The 16,217-nt window shown below is 37.0% G+C and overlaps 1 long non-coding RNA gene across 1 annotated transcript; it reads left to right on the plus strand.

Annotated features, from left to right (window-relative positions):
- The first annotated feature begins 13,895 nt into the window (after positions 1-13,895).
- LOC104120815 (uncharacterized) lies at positions 13,896-15,662 on the plus strand. Its single transcript, XR_691741.4, has 2 exons — positions 13,896-14,048; positions 15,157-15,662. It is a non-coding gene; the product is annotated as an uncharacterized lncRNA (long non-coding RNA).
- Positions 15,663-16,217: the final 555 nt, after the last annotated feature.

A 16,217-nucleotide genomic window follows, 5' to 3' on the forward strand; every position in this document is an offset into this window, starting at 1 on the left:
ATATTGGACTCGAATAGAGTTAGAGTGGGATCGCAAGGATTTAAAGTAGAGCTGCTTGGTCATCGCAGTTCCTTGGAATCTTTTCATTTTTATTATACTGTTAATTATCATTCAAACAGTATTGAGTATTCGATCTTTGAGATTATTTCATGTATTTAGTTAGAGTTCATGACTCAGTATTACCAGTCTTAGGAGGTTGTATTAAATTATATGTTTAAAAAAATGGCTTGAATTGTTATAAAATCGGCTTACCTAGTCTTAGAGACGAAGTGCCATCACGACGCATGTGGTGAGATTTTGGGTCGTGACAGTACTGCAATACTAATTTATATATCCGTAAGTCAAAATACAATGCGCCTTCTGAGGTCCGACCCCTTCTCATACAACACCAAGTAGTAATAGTATTCATTTAGTTATTTGAAACCGTACGTGTTGTCCAACATTCATTACTTGTCTTCAAGACTGTACTGTCACCTTGTACATGAAAATCTAGCTTTCGCACAACACTTAAAATCTATCTTGCCATCATGTGAAAAGCACAAGAATCTTATTATCAACTTTAAATCACCAATAATTTACATACCCTTTTAGTTAAAAACCTTTCTCTTGCTTCTTTCTAGGAGGAAATCACAATACACAACACGTTCTCCACATCGGTAGAAACCATCAAGAATACTTTGGAATCCATTTGCACATAACCAAACCACGCAGGTCACCAAACCCAAGAATATTGCTACCAAAACATCTGTAGAGTCTTACCACCTCGTAATTACCCAAAGGAATGATCCTACCATTACCATACTGGTCCAGTCTACTACCCAGTTGTCCTATTTTCTCCGAGTCCCTTCCGAATTGTCTTCAGATTGATACTTCTCCTTGCTAAAACACCACGATATTTAACCACATCTCACCCCAGGAACCTTAGCATAGAACTACAACGCCCTACGGCCCATAAACAACTGTATTCTTCTTAAGCACCTTCAAAAATACCACAACGGTAACACTTACTCTGAGAATACCTTATGTGAATTTGTAATTGTTCTTCTTATCTTGTATATTCTTAGAAATGTAGAATCCATAGTCATACAGAATTTACGCAAATCCAGACACCATCGAATGAAAATCTCAGATTTTATCCATATGCAAGTCCGTAAACATTCTCAATTGCTATATATAATTCTCAAATCTAATTGCACCGCCCAAATGGGCCAAAAGACATCTGCCCCATTAGCACAATGACACTCAAAGAAGTAACTCTACTTTAACACCACATATCAAATTCATATTCCGTGCGCACTACATCATTCACCAACAACAACTCACCATCCCATGATTTTCATACACTCATACGTGCAATATAACCCGTAACCAGGAATTTCCTTATTCGAGTCATCCTCGATCTCAACTTCTGCAAGTCATAACTAACCCAAAACTAAACCTTTACATATAACCATGAAATTGAATTATCAATAGCAGGCTCCCCCGTTTGGCTCAAAGCCGTAGATTAAAATATTCCATAACTCACAATACCCATACTCTACTCTTGCTATAATGCCACAGTCAGTTCAATGAAACTTCTTTTCCAACTCATGCAACGCCAACCAGAAAAATACCCCAATCATCCGCTAATCTCGCATTTATTCTCTTGACAATCAAGTCAACCTTCTCAGCCAGATTCAAATTCAAATCTCCACACATATGCCCTGCTGGCAGAAAAGTAACTCTCCACTCACATATAAGGAACATACCTACGTAGATTACTCTCCAGGAGATAACCCAACTCCCTAGCCAAAAACTGGCATCTTGTTATATCTTTTCCCAGTCACAATTACTATGCAATCACTTAGTCAATCTGAGTCCAAACGCATTAACCAGACATGAAAATTTAATTTATCCTAAAATTTAACAATGTGAAAGTTCCTTCAAAACATTCATACTCGAGACTGTACTTCACACCAATACGAAAAATCAAGCACCCCAATGGCCTTTCCTTTACATTTCACAGAAATACTTCTCGTTACATTCAAATCGTCTTAACACACCCCGCAATTACATCGTACTCATCACAAGGCCATTCCACCGCTCATCGAGCCATAAATTCCAGTCTTAGGGACATTACCGGACATACGAGTCTAGTTGTACAAGTTACAACTGAAGCTACCGAGCTTAAGCTACGGTCTAAACCTGGCCTCAAATCCTCCAGACTGGCCCATCACCAAAACATATAATACACATCTCGAACCTCGTTCATAGAATCACAAGCCGGCAATGCACAACTGATACCGAGCGCTCATGTGCGCATACGAATACGTGGAAGGAATTCAAAGAGTTATGTCTCAAGCTGAATCAATCTCGCACAATAAGGAAATAAAGATGGGAAGTATATATCCTAAATGCCCTGTAGCCTCTTGAAGATAAGTATAAATGTCATCATACCGATCCGCAAGACTCTACTAGACACTTGCTCACGACTTGTTGAACCCATGAATCTAGAGCTCTGATACCACCTTTGTCACGACCCAATATCCAACTAGTCGTAATGGTACCTAACCCAACCCGTTAGGTAAGCCAATTACCAAATATCCTATTCCAATAATAATTATTTAAGGCAATTTAAGTAAATAAATGTCTTAATCTTATACAATCCCCAAGAACTGGTAGTACAAATCATGAGCTTCTAAGAATTGAGTATACAAAGTGGAAATAAAATAAATACATAGTCTGTTTGAATAATACATAAACAAAGCTTTTATAAATCTAAGGCTACCCTAAACAAGAGGCAGCTACAATATGAACGCAGGTACAACTTCAAATCCCGCAACCATCGAGCACAGCAACAACATCAACCAACATCTGCATGCAATGTGCAGAAGTGTAGTATCAGTACAACCGACCCCATGTACTGAGTAAGTAACAAACCTAGCCTTAGGTTAAAAGTAGTGACGATCTTCCACCAAGGTCGGGTCCAAAATCAATACTCCATAACAACATAAAGCAAATAATACCAGAAGTAACTCAGAGAATAAAATGCTCAGCCAAATCATGATTTGGAAAATAATAGTTCTTCCTTTAAAATACATCAGTAAAAACCCAAATCGTTTGCCGAAGTTGTCAAAATATGAATAAGTTTGAAAACAATAATTTCTCCCAAAAATCTTTTCAATAATAAATGAGATGTTTCATTTTTCTTCCAGATAACCCATGTAAAAACAAATGCAACACTATGCCTGTATGTCATGTGTGCATGCCAATGCGATGCAACTCAGTAAAAAAATCATAAACAACCCCTCGGGCTTACCTCACAATCACTCGTAAACAGCCCCTCGGGCATACCTCACAATCACTCGTAAAACAGCCCCTCGGGCATACCTCATAATCACTCGTAAAACAGCCCCTCGGGCATACCTCACAATCACTCATAAAACAGCCCCTCGGGCATACCTCACAATCACTTATGCCTCCCAGTCACTCATCACTCGGCACTTGCACTCAGTAGGTACCTGCGCTCACTGGGGTTGTGTACGACTCCAGAGGGGCTCCTACAGCCAAAGCGCTATAATCTGCACGGACAACTCACGTGCCATAATAAGCCAATAAGGCTTGCTGCATGCGTGCAGCCCCGATCCATATAATAGTAATAATATATATAAAGCCAACATGGCCTGCTGCGGCATGCAGCCCGATCCCAAAAATATCCTCACAATCAGGCCCTCGGCCTCCCACAGTCATCAATCTCTCCAGTCTCTCTCTCTTGGGCTCACAATGTCATGAGAATAGCCCAAAAATGATGATATGATGTATCAATAAATAACAACAGAGACTGATATATGATATGTAATGAAATGAATATGACTAAGTATGAATTTTAAATTTAAACAAATAATTCACAGCAGTATGACCTCTGTAGTTTCCAATAATACTGGCACATAGCCTCAATATGATTTTTAATATGCTTTTCAGCTAAATTTCTTTAACACATAAAACCGCATGGAGAATGCCAAGATTATTTAACTACGAAATTCCACAGAAATAATTATGTCACAATTTCTATAGTGCACGCCCACACGCCCGTCACCTAGCATGTGCGTCACCTCCCAATAATTCACATAATACATATATTCAGGGTTCATACCCTCAGCTTCAAGATTAGAAGAGTTACTTACCTCGAACAAGCCAAATCCAATGCCGAGCAAGCTAAACAATGCTCCAGAAATCCAATTCTGCGCGTATCAACTTCAGAACGGCTCGAATCTAGTCACAATTAATTTGATTCAACCCACATAATTTTATAGGAGTTAATTCCATATCCGAATACTAATATTTTCGACAAAAATCCAAAATTACGCCCCAAAAATCACCTGTGGGGCTCACGTCTCGAAATCCGACGAAACACATAAAATACAACCCCTCCAATTACAAGTTCAACCATACTAATTTCACTCAAATACGACTCGAAATCGGTATTCAAATTTGAAAATTTTGTTTTGTAACATTATAGGATTTTCCTTCTATTTCTTTTGAAGATTCAATAATCTTACACCAAAAATGAAGATTAATTCCTGAAGTATAACCACAAGGGAGTCAAGAACACTTACCTCAAGTTGTGTGGAACAATTCCTCTCCAAGATCGCCAAAACCGTGCTCCAAAATCCGAAAATGGGTGAAAAATGTCGAACCCCCGAATTTAAAGGTTCTGTCCAGCCAATCCGCACCTGCGGACAAGAGGTCGCACCTGCGACCCCTGCTTCTACGGAAAATGGGCGCATTTGCGAGCCAGGCCGCTTCTGCGGCGCGCCAACTGCATTTGCAGTCGCGCTTCTGCGCGCGTTGGGCCTCTCCTGCGCAAGCGCTTCTGCGCCCTAACTTCCGCTTCTGTGATGCCTTCCCATCCAACACTCCCTCACTTCTACGACTTCAATGTCGCTTCTGCGACCATTGCACCTGCGAGCTTATTTCCGCATGTGCGAAGACACCAGTAACAGCAAAATTCCAGCCTTAGCAAAAACTTCCAAAATGCTCTGAACCTTATCCGAAACTCACCCGAGTCACTCGAGACCCCGTCCGAACATACCAACAAGTCCCATAACATAACACGGACCTACTCAAGGCCTCAAAATGCACATAACAATATCAAAACAATGAATCACACCTCAATTTGAAATCATTGAACTTTAAAACTTCAAATTCGATATCTTGTGCCAAAACACATCAAATCACGTCCGATTGATCTCAAATTTTGCACACAAGTCACATTTTAAATTATGGACCTATTCCAATTTCCAGAATCGGATTCCGACCTGGATATCAAAAAATCAACCCCCCGGTCAAACTTTCCAAAATTTCATCTTTCGGCATTTCAAGCCTAATTCCACTACGGACCTCCAAATAGTTTTCCAGACACGCACCTAAGTCCAAAATCACTATACAGAGCTATTGGAATTATCATAATTCGAATCCGAGGTCGTTTACACATAAGTCCACATCCGGTCACTATTTTAACTTAAGCTTTAAACCTTGAAACTAAGTATTCCAATTCATTCCAAAACCTCACCGGACCCGAACCAATTACCCCAGCAATTCACGCAACACATGTAAAGTACAATTTGAGTAGTAAATGGGGGAACAGGGTTGTAATATTCAAAATGACCAGTCGGGTCGTTACATGTGGATTGAGTTGTATTGGTGTGGCATGCCAATGAGATAGTTGTGTTTAATAAAATAAGGTCATTGAACCTAGAATGGATACTATCAGTTTTGATTACGGTATATTGGGAGGATAATATTGAAAGTCGGCTTAGAAAATGATTATGGTTCTAGTTGGGGCGGGAGAGCTCCATGACTTGTCGATCTGATAAGATGTTATGAGATTTTGCATGTTTCTTTCATTATCAGCAGTGTGCGAAAGTTTTAGAATGAGGTTTTGTTTGATATGGGGTTTAATACTATTACCGGGTTGCTTTGGAGATGTTAATGTGATCGAAAATGGTGTTGCGAGCATGCGAGTTGTGTAGTATATTAAGTGATTATATCTGGGGTTATAGTTATGGCTTAATACATCTTGTTCAGACTCATACAATGTGTTGATGTCAGATTCAGGTCTTGGAAAGAAATTCTGAATGTTGGAATTTCTTAGTTTCATTAAGCTTGAATTGGGGTATGATTCATGATTTTAGTGTTGTTTGATGTAATTTTGGTATATGCGCAGCCACGTAGGGCTTAGTTTGTTGTTGTACATTGAGCATATATGTGCGGTTGTGTGGGGCCTAGACATCATATTATGTAAAGATATTTAGTTGTTGAATTATGTTGAAATTGGTGCCCGTGTGGGGGCTTGTTCTGGACAGGTTGAATTATTTGGATGGTCTCAGTTACAGGGGATACTCTACCGAACATTTTAAGAATTTAGAGAGTTACCCAAATTTTGGGGCCTTAAGGAAGTTGAAATGTTGGAAGAATATCTAAGATCTATATGAAGTCAATAACGATTAAAGATGATGGTTAAGGTGAAAGGAGGATAATACTGTGCCTAATAATGACTTGTAAAACATTCGAGGGCGAATGTTCTTAAGTGGGGGAGAATGTAACACCGTGGAAAATTTCAAAGTGTTTTAAGGCCATTAAGAAGATTGGCCGGTACTAATTATATTAATTCGGGTATGAACAAGACTAATAATATGGGGTAAAGTTTCAAGTGAGTTCGCACAAGACCTAACTTCAAACGAGCATAACTCTCAACATATGAAGTTTAATATGGTTTATGACCTATCAAATTAAAGGTCTATGTGTCTAGTTTCTATTGCTTCAAACCGTTTGTCATTAAGAGATTCATACACGAAGTTATGACCTTTTTACTAAAGGATGGCAGAACAGCTATGCCAGTCTTGCATAGCCTACGCAGCATAGCAGCGTAGCATACGCACCATTGCATAGGCAAATCCAATAGCTTCCAACTGAAGAAGGATAGAAGTCCACCCTATGTAGCCTTTGTGCATAGCCTACGCAGCTTTGGGACCATTTTAAAGGGGCTGAAACAAGGGGAGTAGAGAGACAAAACATTAGTTCTTCAACTTGGAATTGATTTTTAGAGAGAATGAGGAGCTCTTCCACCATGGATACACTTCATTGTAAGTTGTTTTGGCAAAAGGATGATTATATAATATCATTTAGTGATAACACTAACACTATTATGGATCAAATCCATAAGAAATGGGTTGAATCTTCAAGAACACCAAAAAGAGGAAAAGTGAGATTCTTCCACCAAAAGGTAATCCCTTCACTTGAGCTTCATATATATGTCATATTGGTGTATGGGTAGCATGTTTATGAGTTTTATTTGAAGTTATAATGGGATATTGTATGAACCCTAATGGTGGGTCTTGAGAATGTCATATTTGGTTAAAGAAGAAGATGAATAGTGATGAATTGATATAAATACATATGTCTTGAGATTCTAATGATTCTAATAGACTTGATAACTTAATTGATGAGCGAATTTAATTGGGAATCACCATTTGGATAATATAGAACACTAGTTCTTTAAATGGATGTTATTGAACCTAGAGTTTTGTTAGAGAAGGAAATGAATAGTGACTTGATGATGTTGGTTAATTAACATAGTATTATTAATGACTCCAAATGAGTATTAAATGATACGAATTAAATTGAATAGGCTAATGGATGAGCCTATAGGATAATTTCGGATGGTTGAAGGCTTCTTGCCGAATTGTGAAGCCTAAATGGATATTTATGAATATTTTCGTATTTATTTTGATATAGTTGGGATATCTAATGGTAGGTATTGAATTGCGGGTGATATTTGGAAATTTTAATCAATTGGAGCATTGTAGTATTTTCGGAGCTTGAAGGTTGAGGTAAGTAACACTTCTAAACTTGGTTCTGAGGGTATGAATCCCCGAAATTTGGTATGATATAAATTGTTTGGAGGTGACACACACGATAGGTGACGAGCATGTAGACGTGCACCACAGAAGTTGTGCCTTGAATAAATCATGTGCAATTGTAAAAATTAGTGAATCATGTTATTATCTGAACATGTTCCACGTGTTAGAGAAATTGAGCTGAGGCACTTATTAAATATCATGTTTGGGCTACGTGCCAATATTTTTGGGACCCATGGGATCGTGTTGCTGTTGAATTAATTGTTTCAAAAATATACATTTAACACTCAGTCATATTCGTCCATTGTGAGAATATTTATGGGATCGAGCTGCGCGCCGCAACAGGCCATATTGGCTTTATATATATTATCATTAAATGGATCAGGGCTACCCGCCTGCAGCAGGCCATAGTGTCTTTATACATTACTATTATATAGATCGGGGTTGCCCTCCTGCATCAGGCCTTACAGGCTTTACTATTTATGGATCGGGGCTGCCCGCCTGCAGCAGGCCTTATAGGCTTTATTATTGTACGGATCGGGACTGCCCGCCTGCAGTAGGCCATGAAGGTTTTGTATCACGCTTGGGCTGAAGGAGCCCCTCCGGAGTCTGTACACATCCCTAGTGAGCGTAAATAATTATGTATATTCGGAATGAATTTTCCAGGGTATGGACTTGCCTTATTTATATTGTAATGAGTTTACCTGGACATGGATCTTGTCTGTATCATTTATATTTGGGGAAGGGATGGATTGGCCTTATACGATACTGAGTGACTGACTGTCAGTCGATGTGTATTTATATATGGGTTGGAACACCCCTGGACTGGATTGACCATAGATAGTACCGAGTGACCGAATAATTTGTGACCAGTATTTACATAAGGAATTTCTTATGAGATGTCATATTCCTCATATCATGCAATATTGATCTATTTTGCTTGTACTGAGTTTAACTATTGAACTTAAAATCATGCCTACATTTTTGTACCATTATTTATACTATACTGTACCTGCGGAGCTCGTCACTACTTTCAGCCCAAAGGTTAGTCTTGTTACTTATTGAGTTAGTTGTACTCATACTACACTCTGCACCTTGTGTGCAGATCCAGGCGCTCCCGGATACGACGAATACTAGATTTCGAAGTTAATTCTGTTGGGGACTATCAAGGTAGCTGTTTGACGCCCGCATACTTGATTCCTTTCCTGTTTAATTATTATACTATTCTATATTTTCAGACATTGATTTTTATCTGTCACACTTTGTATTCATATTAGATACTCATGTACTCAGTGACACCAGGTTTTGGGAGTGTTATATTTGAAATTGTGAGTTTCTTCCGCTGAATTTAATTATTATTTTTTCAAATTTAAAAGATATGGTAGTTTATTGAGATTTTTGACTTGCCTAGTATTGAGATAGGCGCCATCACGACAGATGAGATTGAGTCGTGACAGTGTCCTTAAATTGTGGTGAGAAAATAACTGATTTTGATTATGCTAATTATTTCATGATTACGGAGGTTATAAGTAATTAAAAGCACCTCTTCATATCTGATTTTGATCAAGAGAGTTATTTCATGATTTTGGAGGTTATAAGTAAAAGCACGTCTTCATATCTCATTTTGATTCTGAAAAATATTTCATGATTTTGGAGGTTATAAAAGCACGTCTTCTTATCTGATTTTGATTATAAGAATTATTTCATGATTTTGGATGTCATAAAAGCTGTATCCTTATCTGATTTTAATTATGATAATTATTTCATAAAATTGGAGGTTCTAAAAGCACGTATAATATAGGTTAAAAGGTTACCAAGATTGTACCAAATCTTACCATAAATCAGTTTTTGCGAGACTATTATCCAAGATTTATTATCATTCATAATAAGAAAACGAAACGGAAATATTTTCCTGAATCGGAACATACAAAAAGACCGGGTAATTTGGTACGTGTATATTAGTCGTTGCAGAAAAGAAAATTGCTAGTACTTAACGGAATGGAAGAGATACATAAACCTACCGAGACAAGTAGATAATAACACTAACAATACAAGTATATCATAATCCTAACAATATGATTAGATTTTATTTTATCTTGATGTCCATATATGGCAACTAATCTACTACTAAATAAAGGGATTTTTCGTTGCTATAAAATTAATTGAAACTTATTTACCAAAATTGTCCAAGATTTGTATATTACCCGCCCTAGTTGTAGTTTGCTTACGATTTATATACAATCCAGTATTAATGCATTAAATTAGGGGATTCAGTTATACCCTTTTCCTTTTTTTCTCTCCTATGCTCTTTCCTAATTCTCTACAGTGTATTCAGTTATATCTCCTAATCATTGGTAGCCTCAACTGGATCATTAATGTAACAACACGACCAATCGTTTTGAGCATTTACGCTCCTTTCAACTATTTGAAATCTTGAATAACTTTCTACGAGATATTATGACTTGTGTGAATTGTTAGTTGTGGTTTTAAGGTATTTTGGAGTTAGTTTGGAAGAATGAATTTCATGTTGGAAGTTTAAATTGAAATAGTTGACCGAATGTTGTCTTATGTGTAAACGACCCCGGAATAGAGTTTTGATGATTTCAATTGCTCCGTATGGTGATTTTGGACTTAGGAGCGTGTCCGGAAAATTATTTGGAGGTCGGTAGAGGAATTAGGCTTGAAATGGCGAAAGTTAAAATTTTGGGAAGTTTGACCGGGTAGTTGACTTTTTGATATCGGAGCCAGAATTCAGTTCTGAAAATTTTTATATATCCATTATGTCATTTATGACTTGTGTGCAAAATTTGAGGTCAATCCAAATTGATTTGGTACGTTTCAGCACAACATATAGAAGTTGGAAGATTTGAAAACTCATAATTTGATTCGATGCGCGATTCATAATTTTGGCGTTATTTGGCATGGTTTGAAGCCTCAACTAAGTTCGTATTGTGTTTTGGGACATGTTGGTAAATTTGGTTAAGGTTTCGAGGGCCTCGGGTGGATTTCGGAAGGTTAACAGAATGGATTTCGGACAAAAGGAGCTGCTGGAATTTTTCTGCTGCAGAAGCTGTTTTTGGACAACAACTGGTGCAATCGCAGAGTTTATTTTGGAAGCTTATATATCGAAATCTATAAGGAATCGTAAATGTTTCAAAACATTAAAGTTGTAGCTCTTTGATTTTAGTTTCCATAAAGTTAAACCATTCATCATTTGGACATTTATTCTGAAAGTTATGGTCGACTGAATGAAGGCTGGTAAAGCAGTTTCGCCAGAAATTTCTGATGCATGGAGCCAACTTTGGAGGCTTATATCTCGAAATCTATAAGGAATCTAAAAAGTATCAAAACACGAAAGTTATAGCTCTTTGATTCTAGTTTCTAGAAAGTTAAACCATCTATCATTTGGATAATTTTACAGAAAGTTATGAGCGACTAAATGAAGGCGGGTAGCAGTTTATATTTGCCCGAAAATCAGGCAAAGTCGCATTTCACACATGCGACTTGCTTGGGCAGAATGCTTAAAAACGAGAGTTAGCCATTTTTACTCATTTTTGAGTTTTGAGTCTCGGATTTGGGTGATTCGAAAGGATTTTTCACGACTTCAACTTGGGTAAGTGTCCTATATCCAAAAGTGATTATATTTTATAAATCCATGGTTATATTCATCATTTATTTTGGATTTAAATGGAAGAAATCAAGATTTTTGCAAAACTTTTCAAGAATGAAAATTTTAGATTTGGAGGTTGAGTTATTATCGGAATTTGATAAAATTAATATGGGTGGACTCGTAATTGAATGGGTTGTCGGATTTTGTGAGTTTCGTCACATTCCGAGACGTGGGGCCCAAGGGCATTTTTGAGTTAAATTTCGGATTTTTATGGAAAATTTACATTTTCTTATGGAATTAATTCCAATAAATTTTATTGATTGAATCGAATTATTTGTGGCTAGATTCGAGGCATTTGGAGGCCAATTCACGAGGCAAAGGCTTAGCGGAATAAGAATTTCATGGTTTGAGGTAAGTAACAGTTTTAAATCTAGTCCTGAGGGTATGAAATCCCAGATTACTGTATTATGTGAGTATTTTGGAGGTGACACACATGCTAGGTGATAGGTGTGTGGGCATGCACCGTGGGAATTGGGACTTGGTCCATTCCGTGAAACTAGAAAGCTGAATAAGCTTGTCGTTAGCTATGTGGCCTTTCTGTACTATAAAAATTTGATAGTGAAGCATGCTTAGGCTATGTGTTAGTGCTGTAAAGACCACAGAGGTCTTGTACATATTGAATTATCTACTAAATTATTATTTTGTACTCAGTCACAGTTTACTTGTTTATTTTATCTCGGTCTCTATTGTTCATTATTGATGCATCATATTATTATTATTTGGGTTGAGTATCATGACTATTGAGAGCCCGAGAGACTGGAGAGATTTATGACTGAGTGAGGCCGAGGGCCTGATTGTGAGATATTATACTATAGCACGTGAGTTATCCGTGCAGCACGTGAGTTGTCCGTGTGGATCCTTATATTATACTATAGCACATGAGTTGTTCGTGCGAATCCAGATATTAATACTATGGCACATGAGTTGTCCGTGTAGCACGTGAGTTATCCGTGCAGATTATAGAGCTTGGGCTGTAGGAGCCCCTCCGGAGTCTGTACACCCCCCCAATGAGCGCGGGTATCCATTGAGTGTAAATGCTGAGGGCTGAGAGCCGAGTGGTTGAGTTGTTGTGATGAGTTTAGTAATTGTTGCCCTGAGATGTTGTACTTGCTTTTCATTTGTTGTTGCAGTTAGTTTCTATCTATCATTGTTGTGAAATTCTCTGAAAGATTTTATATCTGGATTACATGAACTTGAACTGTATAAAACTGATTTGACTTAAACTGCTGGAATTGAAAGTATGTCTACTCTCTACTGGAATTACTAAAAATGAACTGTAACTGTGTAGCTCGTCACTATCTTCGAATCCTTATTTATTATTATTACTTGCTGAGTTGGTTGTACTCATACTACACCCTGCACTTCGTGTGCAGATCCAGGTATTTCCGGACATAGCGGGTGTTGATTCTTTCGCACAGTTGATTTTTCAGAGATTCAGAGGTAGCTGCCGTGTTTCGCAGATCTTGCCTCTCCTTTCCCATCTCCTTGTTTACTGTATTTGGTCTCAGACTATTATAGACCATATTTTTCAGACTTGTATTCATATTAGATGCTCATGTACTCAGTGATACCAGGTTTTGGGAGTATTTATATTTGTACTTGTGAGATTTCTTCCGCTGAATTTAATCATTATGTTTTCAAATTTAAAAGATATGTGGTTTATTGAGATTGTCGGCTTGCCTAGTATTGAGATAGGCGTCATCACGGCGTTAGGTTTTGGATCGTGACAATTAATCATCAATGCATCGTAAGAATTTGGACTATTTCCCCAATTTTCATCCCCATTCAATATGGTCTCGTAAACATTCAACATCCTCATTGTCACTGGAATTTGCAACCAGTAATTCATGCCCAACTTCTTTTTCCTTTAGCCCAATTTTATTAGGAGAAGTAGACGTAGGTTGCCTATCTTATAAATTCCAAGTACATCTAGGATTTTCAACAACATCACCTTGATCACACTACTAAAAAAATATTAGTTTGTGATTGAAATTTCTGACTGAAAATGAAGGAGTCGTTAATGGGACTACTTTTGCGACTGTTGTAATCGGAACCAGACTGAAGTTTTATTACTTTTTTTTAAAGAGAAATTCGACTATTATTCTGACGAAATCAGTGGGAAAATAGCGTGCTAATTTCCCACCTTCACTTTTGCAACCGATTCGGTCGGACAATAAAAAGTCAAAAATATTAGTTGACCAACAAAGCGACGGCGTCGGTCGCAAAGTTAATAGTAAAATGGTAAAAGAATATTTAAGTTATTTTGGGACCACGGTAGTCAGAAATCTAAATTTAATATTTCAGGCCAAAACACTATTTCCCCAAATTCTGCAAGACCTTTTCCCCCAATTCCCCCCCCCCCCCCCCCTCGATATCTTTTTTCTTCTTTGATTTCTCTTCCATTTGATCTGTGCAGCTGACAGAGGCAAACGGCTGAAGGAGGCAAAAGGTTGACAGAGGCAAACGGTTGAAATCTTACGGTAAGTAAAGAAAAGATATAATTAGTTTTGTTTGCCAATTGAAAGCTTATATGCGTGTTTTTCATGTATAGATTCCATATATGAACTTATGATTCTAGTTTAGCCTTCCTAAAAAAATATTTTAGCTTTTGATTCTAGTTTAGCCTTCCATTTCGAAATTTCAGTTTGAAAAGGAAAAGCATAAAACAAAAAGAATTCAGTTTTTTATTTACTCTCATCTCAAGAAGAAGAAGATCGAAACAGAGATTGGGGTATTGCGGAGACAGAGTGGTTTCGAGTGTCGATTCGAAGTTATAACAGTTATAACCTTAGAAAATGGCCTAAATATGAACTTGAAAGCGTCCAATTTAGAGTTCAAGAAAGTTTAAACGAGTGGAATGGCACACTGTATTCCTTTGATGATTGTACGTCAATGGTTACTGTGAAAATAGCCATGGTTTTCTACAAAAGCTTAGTGTATAGTATGTCTTTGCCGACATTTGGATAAGAAGCCCCACAGTCATGAGATCTTTTGTAGTTTTAGGGTCCATCGTCCGTTTGATATATGTCTATTCATAAGAAGATTAGGGAAAGAATAATGAAAATAGAATTCACACCTATGATGTGAAAACTCTCTCACTGACATCAATAGATTGTAAGTCTTGACAGTATATATGGCTATTGTGTTCTTGAAAAGTTTGTTCAATTTTTGATGCATAGCAGTTTGACTATTGTTGCCTTGTTTCATTTTCAGGCATTTAATTACAATGTATGAACCATCTTTCAGCTGACCTCTGTACATCTGAATCCAAAAAAAAAAAAAAAAAAAAACCTTTGTTTGTCAAACTTTCACTAGATTGGTCATATGTGTAGCTTGTTCTTATAGCTCTTACATTCGCTCGAATATGAGTATATCCCTACGAAGATAATGATTGGCTAGTAGAATGAGAGGAATTCTTCTATAGCTACCTAAACAGGATAAGGTATAATGTAACATATTAGATTAAGAGTTCAGGTATGGCTTTAGGCATAACAGAGAAATTAGAAATTTTTTTATCGGTGGCATTGCATTTTCCCTGGTGGAAACAATTAGGTCCTTATTTCTTAATTCTTAACATTTTAATTTCAGGAAGCCTATCAAAAACTTTTGGAGGAATGGCGTCAAAGTCAACCCGATTCCGAGGATGGTAACTCAACCCAAGTGTCACTCAATGATGTAGCTTCAATATGGACGCAGGTGGTTGGCGGTGCAAAGAAAGGTAGAACCTACGGTCTTGGATCACAATATTCCGTAAGTCATCCTACGATATTGTTGTCTGGTGATACGAGTTATTCGCAGGATCGTGAAGAGGTTGAAGCATTACGAAAAGAAGTTGAAGAGTTGAAGGAGGAACAGAAAGAAGATCGTGTAAATTTTAACAAATTGCAGAGTCTAGTTGAGAAACTTATGAGCATGCGTCAAGTTGATCCTTTGAATGACGAACATGGCGGGGATAATGAGTTTTAGTTTATCGTGGTTGTGATGTTTGAGACATTATTATTTGTTATGGTTGGATGTAAACTTGGTAAATGTTTAGACTTGACTATGACTGTAATGTTAAGATTTGATTGAATGGTGCTTGGATGTTTAACTTGTGTTTGGATGTTTTAGTTACAAATGTTTATGTTTTCTATAATTGTTTGCATTTTATGTATTTGATTAGTTGAAATGGTGGATTAATTGGTTGGAATAGTGGATTAATTCTTTAGTTGCTGTAATTTTGAAAACAGTCAACATTTGTCAAAATATTTGTAATTTTCCGACTGAATTCCGACTAAGGTAGTCGCAAAATGCTTTTAAGTTTTCGAGAATTATAACATTTTGCAACTGCAGTGATGGGAAAATTAAATAAATAAATAATATTAAAATAGTTATGCGACCGCAGTAGTGGGAAATATAAATAAATAAATAATATTAAATTAGAATTGCGACTGCATCAGTGGAAAATCTTAAATAAAATAAAAATACTTTTTAATATTTGTGACCACTATGGTGAGAAAAATTATATAAAATTATAATTATTTTTATGTTTTGCTACCGCAGTAGTGGGAAATGTAATATAGAATTGAAATTTAATTTAAATATTTTGCGACCGCGTCAGTCGGACAATTGACAACATTTGTTAGTCATTTTTTATTCTCTTTCTGACC

Source organism: Nicotiana tomentosiformis, chromosome 1 (assembly GCF_000390325.3).
Source record: "Nicotiana tomentosiformis chromosome 1, ASM39032v3, whole genome shotgun sequence".
NCBI classification, from domain to species: Eukaryota; Viridiplantae; Streptophyta; class Magnoliopsida; order Solanales; family Solanaceae; genus Nicotiana; species Nicotiana tomentosiformis.